General features: G+C 41.3%; 1 long non-coding RNA gene across 2 annotated transcripts; it reads right to left on the reverse strand.

Annotated features, from left to right (window-relative positions):
• Nucleotides 1–283: 283 nt before the first annotated feature.
• LOC119842251 lies at nucleotides 284–22962 on the reverse strand. Of its 2 annotated transcripts, none has more exons than XR_006275376.1 (2): nucleotides 22911–22962; nucleotides 284–2069 (listed from the first exon to the last, which is right to left on the reverse strand). It is a non-coding gene; the product is annotated as an uncharacterized LOC119842251 (long non-coding RNA). The 2 variants fall into 2 exon arrangements; XR_006275375.1 differs by lacking the exon at nucleotides 22911–22962 and adding an exon at nucleotides 19240–19711.
• Nucleotides 22963–23181: the final 219 nt, after the last annotated feature.

Here is a 23181-nt window from a genome sequence, read left to right on the forward strand (position 1 = left end):
CTTCTCATCGGGTGGCATAGTTGAAAGCTCACCCTTTGCTCAGGGCTGTGCTTGAAGGCTCAGTCTAGCCCTTAACTAGCAGCTCGTACATGCAAAGGGGAGCTGTTTTTATGGTGAGCCGGATGAACTGTCAAAAATTTATTGGGCCTTTAAAATCTTACGGTGCAACTTAAAAAGATGTTTCTATGCTTCATCCTTCCCATGCACCTTCAGGAGCTGCTCTGCCCGTATCTAATGATACTCAGGCTTCTGTGTGTGCAAAGACACAGTGGTGATTTCTCTCATGAATGTTATTGTCCTCTCAGGAGGATGCACATTATTAAAATTGACTTTTGGCTCTGGTCCTTGCAAGGCCCAGTGTGATTTGTTTGAAGCTCCCTGGTATTTTTTTTTCTCCTAACCATTGGAGAGATCCTGAAACTAGATGGATAAAAGAAAATAATAAGCTGAGAGACAGTTGGTATATTTTCTTTTAAGAAAGCCAGTGGGAGAAAAATCACTATAGTAAAAAACCCCAAAACTGCACACGGTTATTTCTACTGTCCAACATGGAGTGCTGGCCCTTGTATAACCCACTCGTGAGTGTGTATTACGGGTCCACTTCTGCACCAATCCACACAGGCCAGGAGTGTTAAAGACCCAGCAAAAGAGCCTTAGCTTAAGCGGTAGCTGCTTATGCTTTTAGCTCTGTAGAGCCCTGGTTCAGTTCCTTGTGCGTTAGCCAAGATAGCTGTGGTGTATTGAAAACTGAGTAGGAATTGTAAGCTCTATTGCTTCAATTTGCAAGGGGTTTCCTGGTTCTGCTTGCAGGCTAATGGGTTCTATAGGGGAACATGTGATCAGACTCAGTCTGCTAAGTGCCAGTGTGCAGCAAGGTGGGGTAAGTTGTGCCCCTCTGCCTTAACAAGCAGCCTGCTTGGCCTCTCTCTGTTTTAGGGTTCTCATGTGTTAAAGTCCTGGATTTTGAGAACTAAAGTCATGCCATGTTGCAAGCTTCTTGAAAGAGTAGTTTTTAATCTAACTTCTGTTTGTAGGCCATGAAAGTAACAAGAGCAACCATCGACTTGCTCTTCTAACAGCCCTGAATTACCACTGAGCTCAAATAACTCTGTGTTAGGATAAAGATCTTGTTCTATGGTGAAGGGATTTTTCTTTTCCCAAAAGAATCTGGCCTTTGTAACAGTTATGTAACATTTAGTTTAAACCACATCTATGATTAATACTAGAAATAGACCTCAACTGGAACCAAATCAGGCCAGAAGTCATGATACAAGCTGTAACTGGATTTTCTAACAAAGAAAGAGGAAGAAATGAGGGAGAAGGGGAATTAGACATGAGCCAACAGTGTGAATGTACAGGAGCTGAAAAGGGGGTGGGGAACAATGAGAGTCACAGGTGACTATTTACCCCCTTTGGTTTATATTTCAGGAGTGCCACATTTTGAGTTCTGTTTGACCAAAGGTCAGCACTGAATGAGGTTGAAGTCAGAAAACAAAATCCATGACCATATAGTAGTACATTTGAAGCTGGACCTCCCCTCTTTCTTAGATTTGGCTTATTCCTGTGAAAAATTGCGCAGTCACAAAAATACCGCTGCATTTTGCAGGTGCAAACACATCCTAAAACTTTTAGAATTTTAGGATGCTTTAAAGGTTCTGCCATGCCAGGGCAACAAGGGCATGATTTTAAAAACCACCTCTCTGATTTAGGAGCACAAATCGCATTTAAAGTCAATGCTGCTTTGGAAATAGGGCATCATTGAAATCTAAATTTCAAGGGAAAAGGTCAGTTTCAGCAGAATTTTCAATCAGAAAAAATCAAAATAAAAATCTTTTGTTCCAGGTTGACATTAAATATCTGCTGAATCACTACAGTGTCTCATGGGAGTTGTAGTTCTCGGTTCCTCATTCTTCTCTATGAGCCCTATTTCTTGGCAGGATTACATCTCTCATGATGCACCGTGGTCCTCCTGAGTTGCTGAAATGCTCTTATGTATCAACATTTTTCAGTTAAAATTTTTTTCCTCCTTTTCATCCTTAGCATTTTTTCACCATTCTTCTATTTTGCCACTGAAGAGAGAGAAAAGGGAAAAACAAAAACTTATAAAGTGAAAACTGACAACTGAAAGATTTTCAGGGGGGGTGGTTTTGGTTGAAAAAAACATTTTGAAAATCAAAATTTTTTCATAATATGTTTTTGAAGAAAGAATTGATGAAATTCATTTTTGGACTAATTTATTAATTATTTCACATCTTGGAAACTGAGACACAGAGTGATTCAGTGACTTGACCAAGGTCACACAAGAAGTGTGTAGCAGAACAGGGAATAAAATGGAGATAGCTTGAGTCCCAGTTCAGTGCTGTAAGTACAAGACCAGCCTCCGTCTCTTTCACTAGCCATAGGCTTGTCTAGCTGTGTCTTTCTGCCTCCTCTGTATTCTTTGGCTTGTAGTTTATCAATGAATGATGAAAGAAATGAAAAAGTACAGTTCAGCAGTTATAAAAGCTCACATTGTTTTAATTTTGAATAAAAGGCTTGGCTGGATTGTACCTGAGAATATAGATTGCAGGAATAGAGTGTATCAACGTCTCCGTTCATCTCTCAATGGCCATAATTTGTGTACATAGACTTCACTTGATTATATCACATTATTAGCTGCAAAGCATGTAACCTGCCCACTGCAATTTATCATCGATTTTTGTTATGGGTTCCTATATATATTGCAGTGAAGTCTCATCTTCACAGATCATCTGACTGCCTTAGGATTTCTGGCTGAATATCTTATAGACAAGTAAGGCCTTGTGCGTCTCTTGGATTACACCTTCTTTCTTGTTATGGAGTATTAACCAGGGTTTGACTTTGTCTGCCACAGCAGCGTGTGTTAGTAACTTACAATAATAGACAGCAAGTTTCCAGCTTTCATAAAATATCAGGGCTGGACGGGACCTCAGGAGGTAATCTAGTCCAAGCCCCTGTTCAAAGCAGGGCCAATCCCCCAATTTTTGCCCCAGATCCCTAAATGGCCCAAACGAAGGATCAAACCACTGAGCTATCCCTCACCCCAAGCTTTCTGATGAATGAGGCATATGTGCTGTGTTTTAGAGATGCTCTCTGAATAGTAAGTAGAAAGAACTGGAGTGCAGTGAATTTAGCTGTTACTGAAGCTTCGGCTCATGGCCTGGATACATTAAGCAAAGCCATGGGGTCATCATTGTTGTGTCTATGGGGCTATTGCGTCTCTTCACTAAATGCTAGTACTGCATTAAGGAAGAAAATGCCTAAGGAAAGAAAAAGTTATAGCTAGGACTGTGAGGCAATTTCAAGACAGTATGAGGCCTAACCACTCAGATTATTCATTATTGTTACAGTTATTGGAGTGTTTGGCAACTGACCAAACATTTAATAGGGCAATAATAAAGGGTAGAATGTCCATCTTGACAGTTATGACATGCCTTCGGTGATGTTATAACAATAAAACTCACCTTTACACTGCACCGGATCTCAAAGTGTTCTACCAATTTTAATGAAACCCTACACCACCTTTATAAGGCGATTGTTGCACAGGTTTTATAGCTCAACTAAAGCATCGAGAAGTTAAGCAACTTGCCCAAAGTCACACACTGAAACAGTGACTGAGTAAGAACAGAATCTGAGAGTCCTAACTCCCAGTCCATTGCACTATTGAACAGTATGTTTCAATAATTGTAATAATCACCTAGAAGTCTTCTGGCCAAAGCATCTCATTGCTATTACAGTTTCACCAACCCCCAAAGGTTCCAAAACCATGAGTTAGGCCTGCCTTTAATAAATCATGAGATTTAAAAAAAGTAATAAGTGTTGGGATATTCTTATTTGTCTTCTGGTTTTTGAGCATTGAGGGGTTCACATTGTAACCATGATAGCTATAAACTTCCTTTTCTTAAGCTGAAGTTCTCACAAAAATCACACAACTCCAGGAGATGGAGCTTTAAGAAAAACCCCAATTATTGTGACACTCATGTTAAATTGCAAGAGCTGTCCACAGGTTACTATTATGCAATAAATATAAGAAATAACACTATAGAAAACAGCCAAACCTGCACAGTTACTCTCCATTACAGACACAAAGTGACTTCTTTTCCAGCCAACTGGGCATATCCAGTTATTTTAGCGTTTTAAAGGAATTTCATATTGAAGGCAGTCTATTTGCTCCCAAGGTACGAGAAGACTGAAATTTCATTACAAGCCTCTGGGGACATAATAGTAAATATGTGTGTGTGTGTGTGTGTGTGTGTGTGTGTGTGTGTGTGTGTGTGTGTGTGTTTAGGGTTTTGCAGCTGCACTCTTTGGAATCCTCTCTGGAAATTTCTGAGGAAAATTTCTGAACGACAATGAAAACTAGTGAGGTATATATCATGTGTGGGCCATGGGGTCTGCTTACAATAAGAGCCAATACAAAGCTTCTCTCCGAACACAAACCAAACCTGTACAGAGCGAGACCTTATGGAGGTGCTAAAAAGCACTGAACTGGGTGAAGTTTTCCCACATCAGTTTGAATTTTCACACACTCCCCCCGCCCCCCCGGAAGCAGAAACAAAAGTAAAGAGATACAGTGAGAGAGGTCAGTATTGTAGCATTTCCAGTGTGTCTGGAAACAGAAAATGCATAAAAAAAAATCATGAGAAAACCTGTTCTCCTGAGATTTACATTCCAATTTTGCAGGTGATTCAGATAATTTCACAGAGTCTGATTCTGCCGTTTGCCTTCTGGGTTAAAGACAATTGAACTCAATGGGATCCGTGCTCAGCATTCCCCATGTGATTCTAGACACCTGGCAGGATCCCACAGGTCAGAGAGCTGAAAGATACTGAGCAACTAAACTCCCATTGTCCTCAGCACCTCCTCAGAATTTGGCCCCCCAATGTTGGTTGCTTGAGGTTTGCCCATCACTAGCTCCAGTCATGCAAGTTAGTGATCTTTTTTAAAAAAAGATCACAACATAAAACCTGTTCTCTGTGTTCTGACAGCTGCTACATATAAACCGAATGGAAGACTATACACTGCCAAAGGACAAAAGACACAGAAAAGCTGAAAAGCTGTGATTGCGAAAGATTGTGGTTTTTTCCTCCCTTCCTGTAGGAATGATAAAACAACAAGAAACTGTTCCACTTAAATGATTTCACACTTCACAGGGAAGCATGTTGTACCTTTCCTTAATGGAACACAAGGTAAATTACTGTGGTGATCAAAAGAATAGGTGAATCAAAATAGCACTGAATCCCTGATTAATGGAGAATGTTTCCTCTAGAGCAGTGGTTCTTAACCATTACTGCAGCCTGCACCCCTTTGGTTCTCAAAATATGTTCTCGCACCCCTTATCAAAAATTGTTGAAGTAGGTCAGTTCTTTAAATATAGATATATTTTTTGTTTGTATATTACAGTAATGGTTAAAAATGTATCATGTTAATAAATACATAGGTTTGATGAAACAAAGTAGTTGTACTTACGTGCATGTGCTTAATTTGTGTTTTTGATAGTTTACCTTCTAAAAAAATCTGGCATGTCTTGCACCCCCAGAAAGGGCATCTCGCATCCCCAGGGGGCGCATGCACCCCAATTTAAGAACCATTGCTCTACAGAATCAGGGAAGAATGAGAGATAACTTATCAGAATAATCTCAAAATTATGTTTTGCTTCTCTGTCTGTTGTATCCACCTGTTACATCCTGTGTTATATCTAGATTGTAAGCTCTTGGGGGCAGGGACTGTCTTCTTGTTCTATGTTTGTACAGTGCCTAGCACAATGTGAATGGGCCCTTGAGATATTAAAGCAATACAGAAAATAATTAATGAATAAGTGATTAATATGTTTCTATCCCAGGCTCAGCATGCAAATGAGGCTTAATGTCTGAAAACACGAGTTCCTAATAATACCAAAATATGATACTAGACATATTATTGGCACATGCTTTGTTCCTTTAAAAAAAAAAATCCAACAACTCAGCAATAAAAAAAAAAAAAAAAAAAAAGAAAAAAGAGGAATCTACACAATCCTGTGTTGACTCAGGCTTATCAGCTTCCATGAGGATTTTTAGAAGTGATTTGGAAAGCAAGGAGACACATTACAAGCTCCTCCACTGATCTGGTGTATATTAGAGAGGAGGTGGGAAGGCATGGGAAGGTGTTTTCCTTGAGGGGCCATCTTGCACCCCCCAGCAGGGGCTGAAGGCTTGAACGTAGGAGAGACAGCACAAAGAAACCAGACTGCAGAGACTATGCAAGACTCAAGAATTCTTAGGGTATGTCCATACAGCAAAAGCTATGCACAGACTAACTTTCCTGGGCAAGCCTGAACCCAGCTAATATGTGTAAAAATAGCCGTGGTCACAGTGTAGCATGGGCTAGTGAGCCAAGTACTTACCCAGAATCCATGCCGTTTGTACTACTCGCACTGTCACTCATACGGCATGGTCGTCAGTGCTATGGTTACCTGTGCTCGCTGGATTCAACTAGCTTGCATAGCGGGTGGTTAGCCCATGCACAGCTCCCATTGACTCTCCCTGCAGAACCAAAGCAGGGATTTGGGCAGGGTACATGGGTGGGGAAGGAGGGGCATGTGAATAGCCTGAGGTCTATGAACTAGATGGATCCAAAAGCCTTACAGGAGCTATAGGTTTCAGAGTAGCAGCCGTGTTAGTCTGTATTCGCAAAAAGAAAAGGAGGACTTGTGGCACCTTAGAGACTAACAAATTTATTAGAGCATAAGCTTTCGTGAGCTACAGCTCACTTTATCGGATGCATCCGATGAAGTGAGCTGTAGCTCACGAAAGCTTATGCTCTAATAAATTTGTTAGTCTCTAAGGCGCCACAGGAGCTATAGTTACTACTACAGCCCAGGGGCCCTTACCTTTTAAAGTCAGCCAGTCCCCTTACTGAGGGTGGTGCAGCCCTGTATTGTCATTGGTCCATGAACTGCTTGTCCTAGGCAGAAGCCTTCCTATTGGCTCCAGAACAGTTTTCTAGATCCTTCTGTCCCCACCCCTGACTCAAAGCATGCTGGGAGTCAGAGGACTCTGGCAGCCATCATAGTTGTAGTCCTTTTGGAAGGGCCCCCCAGGAGCTCAGTCTGGTACTGGAGCTGGCAAACGCTGAGCTGGGATTACAAATAAAAAGTACTCCTGGGCTCACAAAATTTCCATGCTGTGCTGCTGTGTCTGAAGATTGACGCTTATTTGAAATATATAGGAAGCTTGGATAATCAGCTCTGAAAGTGAGAATCAAATGAATGCAGCTTCTTTTGGACACACTTCTCCCTCCATTCTGGCTTTTATGGCTTTTCAATTTCATCATAAATCCTTTTCCCTGTCCCCCACTCTTAGCTACTGCAGCAGCAATTCCTCCTCAGCTGGAAGTGGAAGGAAGAAAATATTCTACTCATGATGCAAATAATTACTCCTCTAGTAGTTAATGAGAAATTACATGGGTGCATGTGGAAGAAACAAATACCCTGATGAGGGTATGATAAAGTAGTAAAAGGAGCGCTCCACCATTCCCAGCTTAAAAAGCCACTTTGTCACTGGACAGTGAGCCACTGGAGAATTAGAGGGTTCAAATGGAAGTGATTAATACAGTAATAGTTGCAATTTGAAACTTTTCCATGCAGCAACCAGCATGGATATTATTGAAATTCAAGGGAGATCCAGTGCTGGGTTGGAATGGCTGCTGTGACTGCATACAGTGCTGTAATACTGTTATTGTTATACTGAAGGGTGTTGGTAGCTACTAGCAAGTGTGACTTGATTGATGGGCAATCGCAGCCCTGTTGAAACTGATTGGTGTGCTAGCCATCCTTCATTCTGGCTAAATAATAAGCAATTAAACTCCTCTATGGAGCAAGATAGCTGAAACATTAGACACCATTACCCAAAGTTCTGGCCACATGGAAGGCTCTGTGAGAAAGCTAACTCAGGAAGAATAAAAGGGTGCCTTAAAGACCAGCCACCCCTGGCCTTTGTTTTCTGCACTGTCTCCCTTGGGGGAGGGATAGCTCAGCAGTTTGAGCATTGGCCTGCTAAACCCAGGGTTGTGAGTTCAATCCTCAAGGCAGCCATTTAGGGATCTGGGACAAAAATTGGGGATTGGTCCTGCTTTGAACAGAGGGTTGGACTAGATGACCTCCTGAGGTCCCTTCCAACCCTTATATTCTATGACTGTGATCTCTAACCTGAGAAGATCCCATGCAGGGTGAGCTGCACTGTTATAGAGCTACATAGCTGTGACAAATATATATTATGATTTTTATTGGAAGCGAGGGCCAAATTCAGCTTTGATATAGATCGGATCATATCCTACTGACTTCAATGGGAATGCATTGCTTCCTGGACTGGAACTTGACCCACAAGTTCCAGGGGCAGGAGGACATGATGGTGCTTTGGGTTTCATGACAACGTTGACATTTTTGATGTTATTAAAATTTTGGGTTTCACAAAAGATTTTCCCAGTTTGATGAAACTTGGTTTCCAAGATTTGACTCTAACAGCCATGGGTTTATTATAAAAGCCTCATAACACTTAATCCCAAGGGGCATTAGAAAGTAAAGTGACATATGATGCAGCATATGGCAAATGTGTATTTAGAAGCACAGAAAACAGACAAGACTCATTTGGGGTCAAGAACTAATCAGACAAAGTATGTTTTAGGTGTTGATGCCACTGAGGAAGAACATTATATTGAAAACTATATTTATAAACATGATAAAAATCCAACTGACTGCAAAAGGCTGGACAAAAAGGAAAAGAAGAGGGTGGGGAAAGAGTCTAGTTTGTGGCAAATCATCTCTTTTTTGGCCACCCAAAAGCAAACTCAGAGGATTTCATATAAATTCTTTATGTAAAGGACTGTCTATGGTTTATGTGTAGTCAAATTCACAATCAACATTTTCATGGAGGAAAAGAAAGTGCTTATTTTATGGTTTATTCTTCCTGATTCATGACCTTCAATATTTGGCACAGACTCTCAAAATACCATTTTAGACACTGAATAAATTGCTTTATTGGAGTAGAATTGTTTTATTGGGCATTAAGTAGCAAGATCACTTTTACACATATTATAATAAAGTTCTTGTGGCCCATAAGGAATTGGTGGGCTCTGTTGTTGACCATGCAGTGTTCCAGAAAAAGCAGGTAATCTTCAAAGAACACAAGATGAATAATATTGATAATATTGTCATGGCTTTGGGTTGTGGTATAAAAACAGTGGAACCATGGGAAAACTGTTTCATCTTTTGATATTTCACCAGTGGGTATACATTTTCTCAATCCCATTGTTCTCCTTGGGTATCATGTCACTCTGCACATGCATATGTAACTTTCTGTCATTCCAGGATGCAGAATATAGTAGACCTGACTGTGATCTCGTATTCTCCAGTGTAAATCAGGATTAACGCAAATGAGGTCAGTGAAGTTACACCAATGTAAATCTGGGGTGAGTGAAATTACAGTCAACCCATAATCTTTCATTAAGTCTGGTAGCTAGGTCCATATGGTGATTCTTCTTTGTCTTCTGATACATGCCACCAATGAAACATGCCAGATGGCTCAATTTGTTGTTCAGAATTCCTTCTCTCCTTTCTGCACTACATGTTAATCTGTCTTCCAGCAGATTTTTAACACACATTTTATATAGCCTCTAGCACATCATAGTACATTTTTAAGCTTCATTATCTCTCGTTTGAGATCAGCCAGGATTTGATCAAATATTCATAAAATCTGCCCTCTAATTGAGTTGTGGTGATGTACCCAGTTTGCATTAACTGGATGAAATAATTAAGTTAGAGATGGTGACATTTCTCCATTCTGTTCTGTGTTTTATGGACATTCATCACCTTTTCATTCAATAACAGATTGCCAGATTGCTCAGTAGGGTATGGACATTCTAAGCCCCTAGCCCAGGATAGTACATGTTTAACTGTAAGCACATCATTCATTTCACTGAAGGCTATTGGACTATGCACATACTTAAATATAAGCAAGTGCTTGAGTGCTTTGTTGGATCAGGGATGAAGTGTAGAGTCCCAAATCCTGCCAAGATGCTAGAGCCTGCAGATGCCCAGCCCCTGTTCATATCAGCTCCTAGATTTAGAACATCTTCTGTCTTATTAATGGCTGGTAAAAAAAGTGAGAATATTTGAGGCAATGATGAAAGTCCTTGGGCAGGCATAACCTCCACCTAAAGACTTTAGGAAAGAAAGTTTATGAACTTCATAAAGATCATGGCACAATGGGAGTTTCCTAGAGTAAGCACCTGAGGACCTGGCCAAATGATTTCTGAGCAGAGAGGTCATCATGAGCTCAGGAGTTGGGTACCTAATGGTCCCCCTATGTCAGAATGCCAAACCAAGTTGCATTCAGCCCAGGGTCTCCAAATTTCTGCATTTATCCATGGGGAGGTCTATGCATGGAAAAGTTGCTGGTAACATTCCATCCCAAGTGGTAGAGTTCAAGACTTTGGGGTTCATTTCTTTTTTTCTAAAGACACCGAGTGCTGGCAAGAGGTGTTATCAGTTATTTAGCAGAAAATTGAGCAGAAGGTTGTCTGTGGATGATCACTAGTACAATGGGGCTTTTTGTTGAAGATAGCCAAGCTAATGAAGTCACAAGATGGGCTCCTACAAAGAGCTCTGTGTTGATGAATGAAGATGAGCCAAGTCAGTGAGAATATTCTGGCACCACTTCCAGACTGTCACAGAGACCTCGAACATTCCTCTGGATACGGCTTATATGGGCATCGAAGGGCTAGATTTTTATCAGTCAGTGTCAGTGAACGTTAAAGCTATATACTTTGTATATTTTGACAGATGGTGTTGAAAATGTGTTTTATGGGCTATAAAGCGCTGGCTGTTTGAATCTCAACATCTACTGCCATTAAATAATTATTGTCTGACCCTCCCATAATTCCCCACAACTGTGAAAATTTAAACTGATATAAATAAATAGAAATAAACAGATATTATCCATCAGAATTATTACCCTCCTCCTCCCCACCCCAAATTCTGCCAATGCTAGTTATATAGGCAACTTGTGTCTTGGTTCCTGGAGACAAATAAGACCCTCTTGGTTTGGCTCAGCCTGTATATTTTATGGCTTACCAAGGTCTACTGTCTGCAGAATGGTGATTTAATTAACTTTTATTCATTACTATTAAGGAGCATGGCTCTGTTCTGAGTGTGTGAAATTCATTCCCATGCAAAGCCTTATGCAAAGATGGTGCCCTACATTAGCAGCTTAAGTGGTTCCTATGGCCTTGTGTGAATGCATTCTGCTCTCTAAGTCTGAGACCAGTCTCTCACAATTCCAACAGAATATGGAATTATATACTTACTACTGGGGTTAGGGGGCACTAGTAGGTTAATGCATTAGCATTTCATACCTCAAACCCTGGTTTAAGCTACACGAGTGGAAGCAGTTTGCTGTCATGCTATTCTCTATCACAAAACTACCAGATGATCTCACGAAGCTGTTAGGCTGTGTTCAGAATTGACCCTGTGTTTCAAGAGTGCATGGGGGCAGGGTTTCAATGTAAAACTTTGGAAAGGTGCTTTGGAAAAGCTGGCTAGGTGGGGATACCAGCATGCATATTACACCCTACACCTTGCTCCAACCAGTGCTATCCAGCCCTAAATTCAAAGTGTAATTAATTTATTGACTCATTTAAAAGATATAAAAGAAATAGACTCATTTCTAGGGCTTCTGGTATGAGAAGCACAAATGCTAGAGATTATCAGGAGTTATTAAAATGCATTTGGCTTTACTGTCTGCCCAGGAGATCAGTCAAATTAAAAGAGAAAATCTCCTGTTTTAACTGAATTGAAGACTCAGTTAAAGAATCACGAAAACTGTAGAAATTGTGTATGATGTTAATAAACAGGCACAAGCTAATAAATGCATTCACCAATATACGCTTCTCTTGCAATTCACTGATGACTCGAACATTCCCAGTGAAATAGACTACTGCTTTGATCCACATTAACTGTACAGGATGTTAGAAGACATTTTTAGGACTTGGTCTTTTACTCAGGTTAGCTCCATTTGAAGACATCAAAGGTTCTGAAAACCTGCTGTGCATTCAGTGGGAGATACAGATGCTCAGGCTAATTCAGGATCTCTCATTTTTGCAGCAATTGTAAACTACTCAGTTTCTGGCCCAGGTCTCTGTAGGTTCTGTGAGATCCCACAGAATTCTTTATCACTTTACTCTCTGTGCAATCAACCTTGTCAAGATCCCCTTTTTGCCAGTCCTGTGCAAGTTTTCTCTATAGGTCGTAGTGACTACTCTCTCCATCCACACTTTAATGTGGTCCCTTCCCTCTGTAGCTCCTGCCTGCAAGATCCTCTTTTGGTGTCTTGAGATTTACCTCTAATTTTGAATTAAAAAGGACACAACCAAATGACAAGCATGCAGAGCCCTGTGCGCCACTTAGAATCATAGAATCATAGAATATCAGGGTTGGAAGGGACCCCAGAAGGTCATCTAGTCCAACCCCCTGCTCAAAGCAGGACCAAGTCCCAGTTAAATCATCCCAGCCAGGGCTTTGTCAAGCCTGACCTTAAAAACCTCTAAGGAAGGAGATTCTACCACCTCCCTAGGTAACGCATTCCAGTGTTTCACCACCCTCTTAGTGAAAAAGTTTTTCCTAATATCCAATCTAAACCTCCCCCATTGCAACTTGAGACCATTACTCCTCGTTCTGTCATCTGCTACCATTGAGAACAGTCTAGAGCCATCCTCTTTGAAACCCCCTTTCAGGTAGTTGAAAAGCAGCTATCAAATCCCCCCTCATTCTTCTCTTCTGCAGACTAAACAATCCCAGCTCCCTCAGCCTCTCCTCATAAGTCATGTGCTCTAGACCCCTAATCATTTTCGTTGCCCTTCGTTGTACTCTTTCCAATTTATCCACATCCTTCCTGTAGTGTGGGGCCCAAAACTGGACACAGTACTCCAGATGAGGCCTCACCAGTGTCGAATAGAGGGGAACGATCACGTCCCTCGATCTGCTCGCTATGCCCCTACTTATACATCCCAAAATGCCATTGGCCTTCTTGGCAACAAGGGCACACTGCTGACTCATATCCAGCTTCTCGTCCACTGTCACCCCTAGGTCCTTTTCCGCAGAACTGCTGCCGAGCCATTCGGTCCCTAGTCTGTAGCGGTGCATTGGATTCTTCCATCCTAAGTGCAGGACCCTGCACTTATCCTTATTGAACCTCATTAGATTTCTTTTGGCCCAATCCTCCAATTTGTCTAGGTCCTTCTGTATCCTATCCCTCCCCTCCAGCGTATCTACCACTCCTCCCAGTTTAGTATCATCCGCAAATTTGCTGAGAGTGCAATCCACACCATCCTCCAGATCATTTATGAAGATATTGAACAAAACGGGCCCCAGGACCGACCCCTGGGGCACTCCACTTGACACCGGCTGCCAACTAGACATGGAGCCATTGATCACTACCCGTTGAGCCCGACAATCTAGCCAGCTTTCTACCCACTTTACTATTATCACAGAACAAATTATCCATGAACTTTAGATTGGGGAATTCAGCATGTGAGCGATGGTAAGAAATCATCATTTCATTTTAAAACACGCTTTGCATTCACCCAGGCTCAGCTGCTGTGGGTTGAAAGAAAAATTCAGGGAAATCAAAGGGCTGAATCTTAAGCACAATAATAATATTGCCCAGGCAAGGAAACCACACGGTTAACAGGCTGAAAACTTGAGCAGACAACGCAGAAAAGCAAAACGCTATAAGGAGAAAGATGGGAAATCCAGACCTTCGTGAATATGTAATTCTCATGCAGCGAATTCCCAGAGATCTCTTTTAAAAAAAATAAAATAAAATAAAATAAAGGATTAGCTGAGATTGTGACCCTCGCTGTTGGATGTGTACCTTGCCACCGTTATCTCAAGATGAGACTATTTCACTGCACTCTTCAGGGATCTATAGCTTAAAATCATTCAGGTACTGTAACTGGTGCAGAATGCAACAGCTTGCTTCCTGAATAGGGAAGCTTGCTGGGCGCATATGACACCAGTTCTCTGGGACCTGCACTGGCTACCCACTGGTGGAGTCAAAGGTGTTCGTTATGGCCCATCAAGCCCTAAATAGCCTAGGACTGCCTATCTGTGGGATCAGCTCTGTCCCCAGGCCATATTGCCACAGCGATGGTCAGCAGCATGCCTAAGATGGGGCCTTCTCATTAGAAAAGAGCGAGGGCATTGGCAGGATGTTCTGTGACAGCCCCAAGACTTTGGATCTTGCTCCCCTCCCCCCCGGCGTGAAATAGCCCGGATTTGATGACTGTCCAGGGATGTTGGAAAAAAATACCTGTTCAACAGACTTTTGGAGGGGGCTGAGGCTGTGCTTCCCAGAGAAATTAAGTGGTAGAAAGAAGTTTCTGTAGGAGATGAAGGACTAGCTGAATTCCTGCTTTAATACTGCTGGGATTTTATTGTATTAACAATGTTAGCGTGCCCAGATTCTTGAAAAGGCATCTTTTTAAATTATTTCAAATCTAAATAAATATAATAAAGATGATTGTGCTAATGAAAGATGCTGGAGTGTCAAACCTAGAAACAGAGACCCCTCTTTTTATCCATAGAACAGGCATGGGCAGAGCTAGCTTCCCCCCAAACCCTGTGAAGAGAGAGACTCCATGAATGTACTTCAGACATTTGCTAGCATAGTAATGTTGGTTAGGGATGTGATTTTTAACCTTTTTAGACTGACAAAAGCCCTAGAAGTAGATGTTATACTGGCAAAGAAGTGCTTCTGTTGGGAGAACTTATTTTGTTTGGAGAACTGTTATAAACTGCATCTATAGTACTATATAGCTATACTGGCAAATCTTTTCAAGTGTTGAGTAGGCCTTAGTGTTTGTCCTCTTTGCTGAGGCTGTCAATACAGCTAACAATTGTAATTTATGAACTGTACTGAGAATATTAAATGGATTCAGCATTCAACAAACATAAGATGGTAGCCACTCTTGATTGCTCGTCACCAGAGGTAGATTTGAACCAGTGACCTGGAGGTGAAAGGCTTAGCATTGCGTTCACACTCCCTGAGCCATCCAGTCTCTCCAACTGCCATCCACTTTGAAACACATATGCTCATGTCACAATTTTTCTGCTAGCAGCAAGATCCATGAGAGAAGGGGGTTGAAATGTTCTTCTTTCACGCCACTCTGTGTAACAATGTTTGCGGCCGCCATAGTTTCAGATAAATATACACTTAATATTGGCAGAAAATCTGTAAACACCAGGTGAGGTGGTTTGATATTGGAGCATGACCTGATGTGTTCGATAAGTTCTTCAGCCTCAGAACTGGATGTTCAATAAGGTCCCACATTTTACTCAGCTTGTAATCCTGGATAGGGAAGTCTGGGACCATCCAATGATCAAAGAACACTTGAAATGACAGTCTGAGGACACGAAGGATAGCAGCACCTGCTGCGTCTGACTAGCTTGGAAAAAAACAGGCAGGATGAAAGTGCAAAGAAGTGTGGCAAGTTATTAATAAAATCTTCTTAAAAACACAGGGAGTAAATCAAGATGCACTTCACAAAGCCTCTGGTAATTTGTTGCAGGGTCATTCTTCATCAGGTGCTGTTAGGTATTTTTTTCCATTGCTATTTCACAGTTACGACTCATTACATTTTGCTGCTTCATAATGAGTCAAGTAATAATTAATTAGTTATGAGAGGGTCTTCTAATTAAGAATATCCTCTCCATTGCTATGACTCTTGCAATGCCATTAATTGGGGTTAGCACCAGCAGCTCAAGTGGAGAGGGCTATTCTCCGTTCTTCTTTCCATTTTACATACACCAATGACTCCAGACCAAGAGTCCTGCTCTCTGAAGCCCCTACTTCCACTGAAGAGAGTGCAGTGCACATCTGCTTCCAGGCTTGGGCCCCATGTTAGTGCTGTCAATGTCTCTGACTAATTCTGTTCAGGTGGCTTTTGAAGATTAGCCTGTAAACTCTTTGAGGTAGGGATCATCTTTTTGTTTTATATATATATGAACGGCACTTAGCGTTATGGGGCCCTGATCACTGACTGGGGCCTCTGGGGACTGGAGTCCCAGTAGGCCTGCTTGTAATCTGGAAACACTCTGGTGGGCCTGATTCTGATGTCACGCTGGTATAAATCATCACTCCATTGCTGTCAATGGCATTACACAGGTGTGAAACCAGTGTATATGAGACCAGGATAAGACCCATTGCTATCAGCAGGGCTGCTTGTCAGAGTATGGGTTACTCGTAGATCATGATCATCTAGTCTGACCTCCTGTACATCACAGAACCTCTCCCACCCACTCCTGTAATAGGCCCCTGACCTCTGGCTGAGTTACTGAAGTCCTCAAGTCTTTAAATTGAGACTCCAAGTTACAAAGAACCCACGGTTTATTCTAGTTCAAACCAGCAAGTGACCCAGGCCCCATGCTGCAGAGGAAGGGAATCTCCTTCCTCTTCCCAGGGTCTCATGTACATAAGGGCTGCAAAATATAGCCTGAAGGGGCTACTTAGGAGAGACTGGGCAGAGGATCAGTGTAGACTAGCACAGACTTTCAGGGCTGAGGCAAGTGTAGGATGAAATCAGAGGAAAGATGCTGCCTAGCGAGTTCCAAACTTCCAGCCACAAAGGGGATGCTAGGTACCGACAGAGTCAAAAAGCCAGCTCCTCAGCTGGTGTGATTTGCCATAGCTCTGCTAACTTCAGTGGAGCTATACCAGCTAATCATCTCTTCAGCCCATCAGTTTCACCCTTTCATAGCTCCCTTAAAATACAGAAGAAAGGCCTGTCAGTTAGTCATCCACTATTGGTTGGAGAGATGGCTTATATTAGAAATAGTGTAAATCTGACCAAGTGTAACCTGAGTCACCATGAAGGACAGGACTCGTGGACCATGAGCAGAACAAGAATGATTCCTTGTTATAACTATGCAACAGGACACACCTGAGATTGGTATTAGAGGTACAAATGCCAGAACTTCCCCAGGAATGTTATTTATGGTATCCCATTGTGCTATTTGCTCCTGCCCAGCTCTGATGAGTTTAACCAGAAATGTATACAACGATTGGTCTGTTTAAATGTAATTATCAAGTAATAATTGTCACTGATCAGAGAAAAATACTGTATCAACAGCAGTGGATGCTGTAGTGTTTCAATTCTTTCATCCTTGCATTTTAAGAGTCAGTGAGTTAGCTGCTGTGTTAAATATTACAGGTAACCAGCACCACTCTCATAGTACAATGGAGAGCAGGAGGCATAAATAAATAAATAAAGTCACCATATTAGGGCTAATAAAAGGTGTCCCACCATGGCAGTCTTGTCTGGTGTCATTCGGCATGGCATGTCCTGTATGCAACCTGTAAACATGCCAGACCAGGCCTTTCTGGCTCCTTAAGGCAGAAATTCTGCACAGAAAAGATACAAGGATGTCTGCCTGTCTTTGGGTGAATAGGCTAAGCATTTCTTGTGTCATGCAAAAAGAGTGGGATTTTCAAAGCCTGTTCAGTTTAATATGAATGGGATGTGGAATTTCCATAAGTCGCTTTGCAAACCTTGACCTAAAATCCCAATAAATACAGGCAGCTTTTGCGTAAGTTGAGATCTGATGATCCAGGCTTAAAGTAAAGCAAAAGATGTCACTTTTCCAGGTGACAAGAAAAGAAGTGTTTTTCCTACTGACCTGTGATTCATGTGGATGATTTGTCTGAAGAGCTGTTCAAATATCAGTTCTCGTATTCCAAACAGGCTTCCTAAACAAGAGCTAGAGTTGCACACAAAGAATCCTGCCTTGTTTATTCAAGAGATTGTGGGGGGGGGGGGAAGGGCTATTTGTGTGTGTGTGTTTTTTTTTTATATATATATATATATATATATATATATATATATATATATATATATATGTTTGTGTCAATCTTACCTCTGGGATATATCACCCTGTGAAATGTGCTGAACAAAGATAACCGGGTCTAAAATATCCTAGGGGATTTATAATGCAAAGTAACCAATCTTGATATTGACACTGAAAAATATCAAGTGGTTTTAAGGCACTGAATGATGAGGCGGTTTGTCATATGCCACCTCCAGAGACTTTACTGTAGAAAGCAAGGTTTGGGTATTTATTTGTATCATCACAGATCAAATAAAAAAAAAAAGCAGTGAGAAAGTGTAATCATAGCTAATTATCTTCCCTTCACACCAACTGGTGTTCTTTTCCTTTATCCCTTTTAATTTTTTTGGTGGTCATTATCAATACGAGCAAACAGAATGGGATGTGATTTACAGTCTTATGCAAATTCACAGAAAAATCTTCTCAAAAAGCTTGAGATGATAGCTAAGTGACATAAATGAAAGTTGTGTTAGTGGCTACTGTTGCAGTGGTGCATGTAACTTGCATGAGACATTCGAAAGCTCCTGTGTCTTATCTATAGTTATAGGATCCGTTGGGATGCAGAAACACTCATAATGTAGACACACAATTACCATGTGGACACACACAATCAGGGTAATTCAATGTGCAAATGACCAATATGATTTGTCATTTGTGGGCACAATTACATGACCCGTGCACATGATTGTAGTATGTGGGCATGCTAAATAGGAATGCTAATGCACACGTAAACTTCTGAAAATCTGGCTCTACATGTGAAGATTTTCTTAGGTGCTTACTGTATAATGTTTCATTGCAAACCTAGCTCTACTTTCTTTTCATTTTGACTGGAAATGCTAAAATGGGATTCTCTTAACCCCAATGAAAATGCCCTACACAAAGTCTGTTTACTCAGTGAGTTGGTAGCAGGTGGATTATTTAATTTTTGTGCATTGGAAATTGGAGAGGAGTAATGCTTTAGGCAGCAGCTAGCTCTGTAAAGCAGTGGAAGTTAAAGAAAGCCACATTCGTACTAATATTGCTATTCCACTGCAAAGAAGAAAGGGTAGCATCAGTGATTTCTCTCCAGTGTCTTATTAACTGCCTGCTTTCAGTTATAACATCTGAGCTGCTGCAGATTGGAAGTGATGTATTTTCACTCCTTGCAAACAGCTGTTCTGGTGTTTTAATTATGTACACCATACAAAGAATTCCAAATCAAAACACTTGGGGGGGAATTATTTTTCTCCCCTTTTAAAAAACACAATTTATGTTTAGATTTATCTCTATAAACAGGATGTTAGAGAAGCAAATGTGATAATACTTACTTTAATGAGTGTTTCATGGTTAATCCATTTTAGCATTTGGATGCTCTCAGCTGGCTTCTGCAGTAATTACATTTCCATTATCTTTAATTCATAACTTGATCTTTCATTACAAGCAATTTCTTCCTTTCCTATTTTTGTGCTTGTATTTGTCTTTGGTGCACAGTGCTATGGGAAGTTCTAATTCTGGGTCTAGTATCAACAGCGTTCTGACTGGGTTTTTTGAGAGTGAAAGAAAAATGAAGACAATTTGCACCATGAAACCTCTGCGGGATGATGTCATCACCTTGAAGGACTCTGGCAAGACTTTCCCCTCTCAGTTGGTGAATCTTTCATTCGCTGATGCAGAAAAAAAAAAAAAAAAATCACACTCAGGTTTCCTTGTAACAGCTTTGGAGGTCAATTTTCTGGCTTTTTCTTTAGGAAATGAGGAACATTTTTGATCATATTAAAGGCTCAGTTATGAAGACCAATTATCTCAGCACCAGTCAATAAAAAAATCCAGGTTTTTTCCAATGCTACTAAGCAAGAGGTATCTTTTTGTGCAACTCTCAAAGTGCTGGGGAAAAGGTGATTGGTGAGGAAGTGATTTTATTTTGTTTTGGAACATTCCATTGTGATACAGGACTAGAGTTTTCCCTCTCTTTATATTGCGATATGTGTCTGGTAAGTCTCGAGTCATGATTTCAAAATAAAACAGAGTTGTTCAAAGGGAATCTAAGGACTTTAGGAACATTTCACTTGCTGTGGAAACCTTGATTAGTTAATATACAGACATGGGATCAGGTCACAACATTCAGATCGGGATTTCCAACCGTTTTCCACAGTATGTGCAAATTCCCCGAAGTCTCTGCTTTCCCTTTGAGGAACTCTGACTGATTCTCAAATTTTGGTGTAAGACTTTGGGTGGGAGCTCACAATTTCAAAAACTATATTTTGTGTGTGAGAGTGTGTCTGTGTACGCTTGGGTAAGGCAAAAGAAAACCAGGAAACGAAGAGAGAAGGCTACTGAACCACAAAGACAGAAGGGAATTAAACTTCATGCTGGTTAAATAGATTAAGAGAACTGCCAGGAATGAGTTCCACATTCAACTTGCATCCCCCAGTGAAGTGGGGGAGGGATAGCTCAGTGGTTTGAGCATTGGCTTGCTAAACCCAGGGTTGTGAGCTCAATCCTTGAGGGGGCCATTTAGGGATCTAGGGCAAAAATTGGGGATTGGTACTGCTTTGAGCAGGGGGGTGGACTAGATGACCTCCTGAGGTCCCTTCCAACCCTGGTATTCTATGAAATGTGTAATTTCTATTTCACCAGCATGGGAGTGGCTCTGTCAACCTTACATCCAACTATATTCAGCAATTCAGGTCAACGCCAGAGCAGTTTGCCCAGCTAGCTTGCAGCCAATAGATAAAACTTTTTCATTCAATAAGAAACAAATATGTCAATGTCATGTGCTTAAGCGCCAGCACACAATGCAAAAAAACATGTAGTCATGTTGATTGCTTCCCACGTAGAGTGAATAACAGGAAGTTTAGAGACTAAAAATTTCCAGCCTCCCCAAGATATTTTTTTCTTTAAGGGGTTGAAGAAAGGTAAAGGCCAACTGATGAAACCATTGTTTCTGATGTTACCCATGGCGATAGACAGATGCTTAAGCAAAGTGAGTGGCAAAGGATTTGAGGAGGTCTCCCATCTGCCTCAGACTATTAAGTGCATGACCTTTACATGGGGATCCAGGAGCTCTGAAATATCCACGTACAGGATATAAGCAGCTCACACCTATTTTTAATCTACTGCTGGGATTTTTATAAGAATTCTGTGAAGGCTCGTAAACCTCTCAGAGATTTGTTGTGAACCTGCATGTGATTATAAAGAACCTTAAAGGTGAACAGAGAAGATTTTATTACAAGATGCAGGCAAAGTCCCAGATCAGAAACAGTGTCTATTTACACTAACTTCATCAAAAGAACAGGGCCCTCAGCCCCTCCCAAGGTCCTTTTGCTCATCCACAGAGGCACAAAGGGGACTTAAATCTGCAGAGGGAGCACTGAGGATTCTTCTGCCAGAGACATAATTATAGCTAGCCAAGACTTGCCTCCTGTGGCATAGATAGTTCTTTCCTAGCATGCAGGGACTGGGGACTTGTCAGGCGGTAGGGACAGAGCATGATGTGCTTCAGAGACCTTGACTGATGGAGCAGCTCCTTGGGATGCTGCTGTAACTTGGTCCAGAGGTTCATTCAGACCCTAAGATCAGTGGTAGGTATTGTGAAGAGACCTGTACCTTCCCACTTCGGATGCACTGAGCATTGCTCTGGTGTACCTAGGGATTTAGTCCGCAGCTCCTTTTTTAAGCTAAATAAGAGGTCTGATTTTCAGATGCCCTGAGCTCCCATTGACTTTGGACTATGGAGCCATAAGAAGAATAGATGACAGACCAAAGGTAGCTGCACACTGATGCTAGGACTCATTTGCAACACAATGCATCTCAAACCCACTAACTGGGCTGTTATTTTCTTCCTGCAATTTAAATTAAAATAAAATACAGTGCTAGGAAAGGCAAGAGTTAAAAGAGAAGCCAGGGAAAAGAAAGAACAAATAAACGTGAAAACAAAAATAGCAGCTGGGAAACTGATTCACTGAACAATTGATGTGAGATTCAAATAATAATGTTCCCCACCCTGGTACCTTTTCCTTGGCTTCTGATAATGCATCACAGTCAATGAAGGCAAAAATAACTCTACAAATGACATGCATCCGAGGAAGTGGGTATTCACCCACGATAGCTCATGCTCCAATATGTCTGTTAGTCTATAAGGTGCCACAGGACCCTTTGCCGCTTTTACAGATCCAGACTAACATGGCTACCCCTCTGAAGCTCTACAAATGGGATTGTTTGAAAGTGTAATTGGAAGTTGCCAAGGCTGAATTCCCACTCTGGCACTTCAAGTGCAGAAGGTGGGGGCCCGCAAGGATTTTAAAAATTTAATATTTGCCACTCCAGGCTTGTATTACACTCCCAAGGTTACAGCTTTTCTCTGACCTTGGCTTGGTAAATGCTGCCACCACCCAAATACAAAAAAACCCTTTGAATCTAGGAAGGAGCACTTGGGAATTCCTCCCTGTGGGGTACCCTCAAGCTCTTTCATGCCCACCCTGTGGAAGAGCTGAGAAAGAAAACAAAGGAAATTAGCTGTTGCCACCAGTTAATTAAACAGCATATGCACAAACCTCTTTTCCACCAAATGCATCCGATGAAGTAAGCTGTGGCTCACGAAAGCTTATGCTCAAATAAATTTGTTAGTCTCTAAGGTGCCACAAGTACTCCTTTTCTTTTTACAAACCTCTTAGGACACCGAAAACCCAACCCTGTTCTTTAAAAAAGGAAAATTTTATTAAAAACAAAAAAGAAAATACATCTGGAACAGAAGCTTTTGCTAGATTTTAAAAGAGCAACTTCCAAAAATCAAGCACTCAAACTATCTTTCTTGGGGGTTTAGCTTAAAGGTTACAAGCAAACAAAAGCATCTGGGGTTAGCACAGAGGAATCCACAAGCCAATAAGAAATAAAAGAAATAACCCCGATCGCTTCTTTCTAGACATTCTCTAATTTACTTACGTATCAGAAGCTTCAAATAAGTAGATTTGAGGTATGAATTGATAATCTATAATCATACCTGACTTAAAGCTGCTTACAGCATTGCTGCTTCATGTCCCTGCAGCCCAGAGAGAAAAACAGACAAAGGGAAAGATTCTTTCCCCATTTTAAAAAATTCTACCTTCCCATTGGCTCTTTTGGTCAGGTGCCCACTGCCTTTTCTTTACCTGGGGGACTTTTAACCCTTTACAGGTAAAGCAAGCAGAGAACAGCTACCAAGAGGGATTTTACAGCTAGCTGGCTGGTTGGGTGTCCATAAAAGGGAGCTCCCTCTCACCCCACCTCATTTA

This window comes from Dermochelys coriacea, chromosome 13 (assembly GCF_009764565.3).
Source record: "Dermochelys coriacea isolate rDerCor1 chromosome 13, rDerCor1.pri.v4, whole genome shotgun sequence".
Classification (NCBI taxonomy): domain Eukaryota; kingdom Metazoa; phylum Chordata; order Testudines; family Dermochelyidae; genus Dermochelys; species Dermochelys coriacea.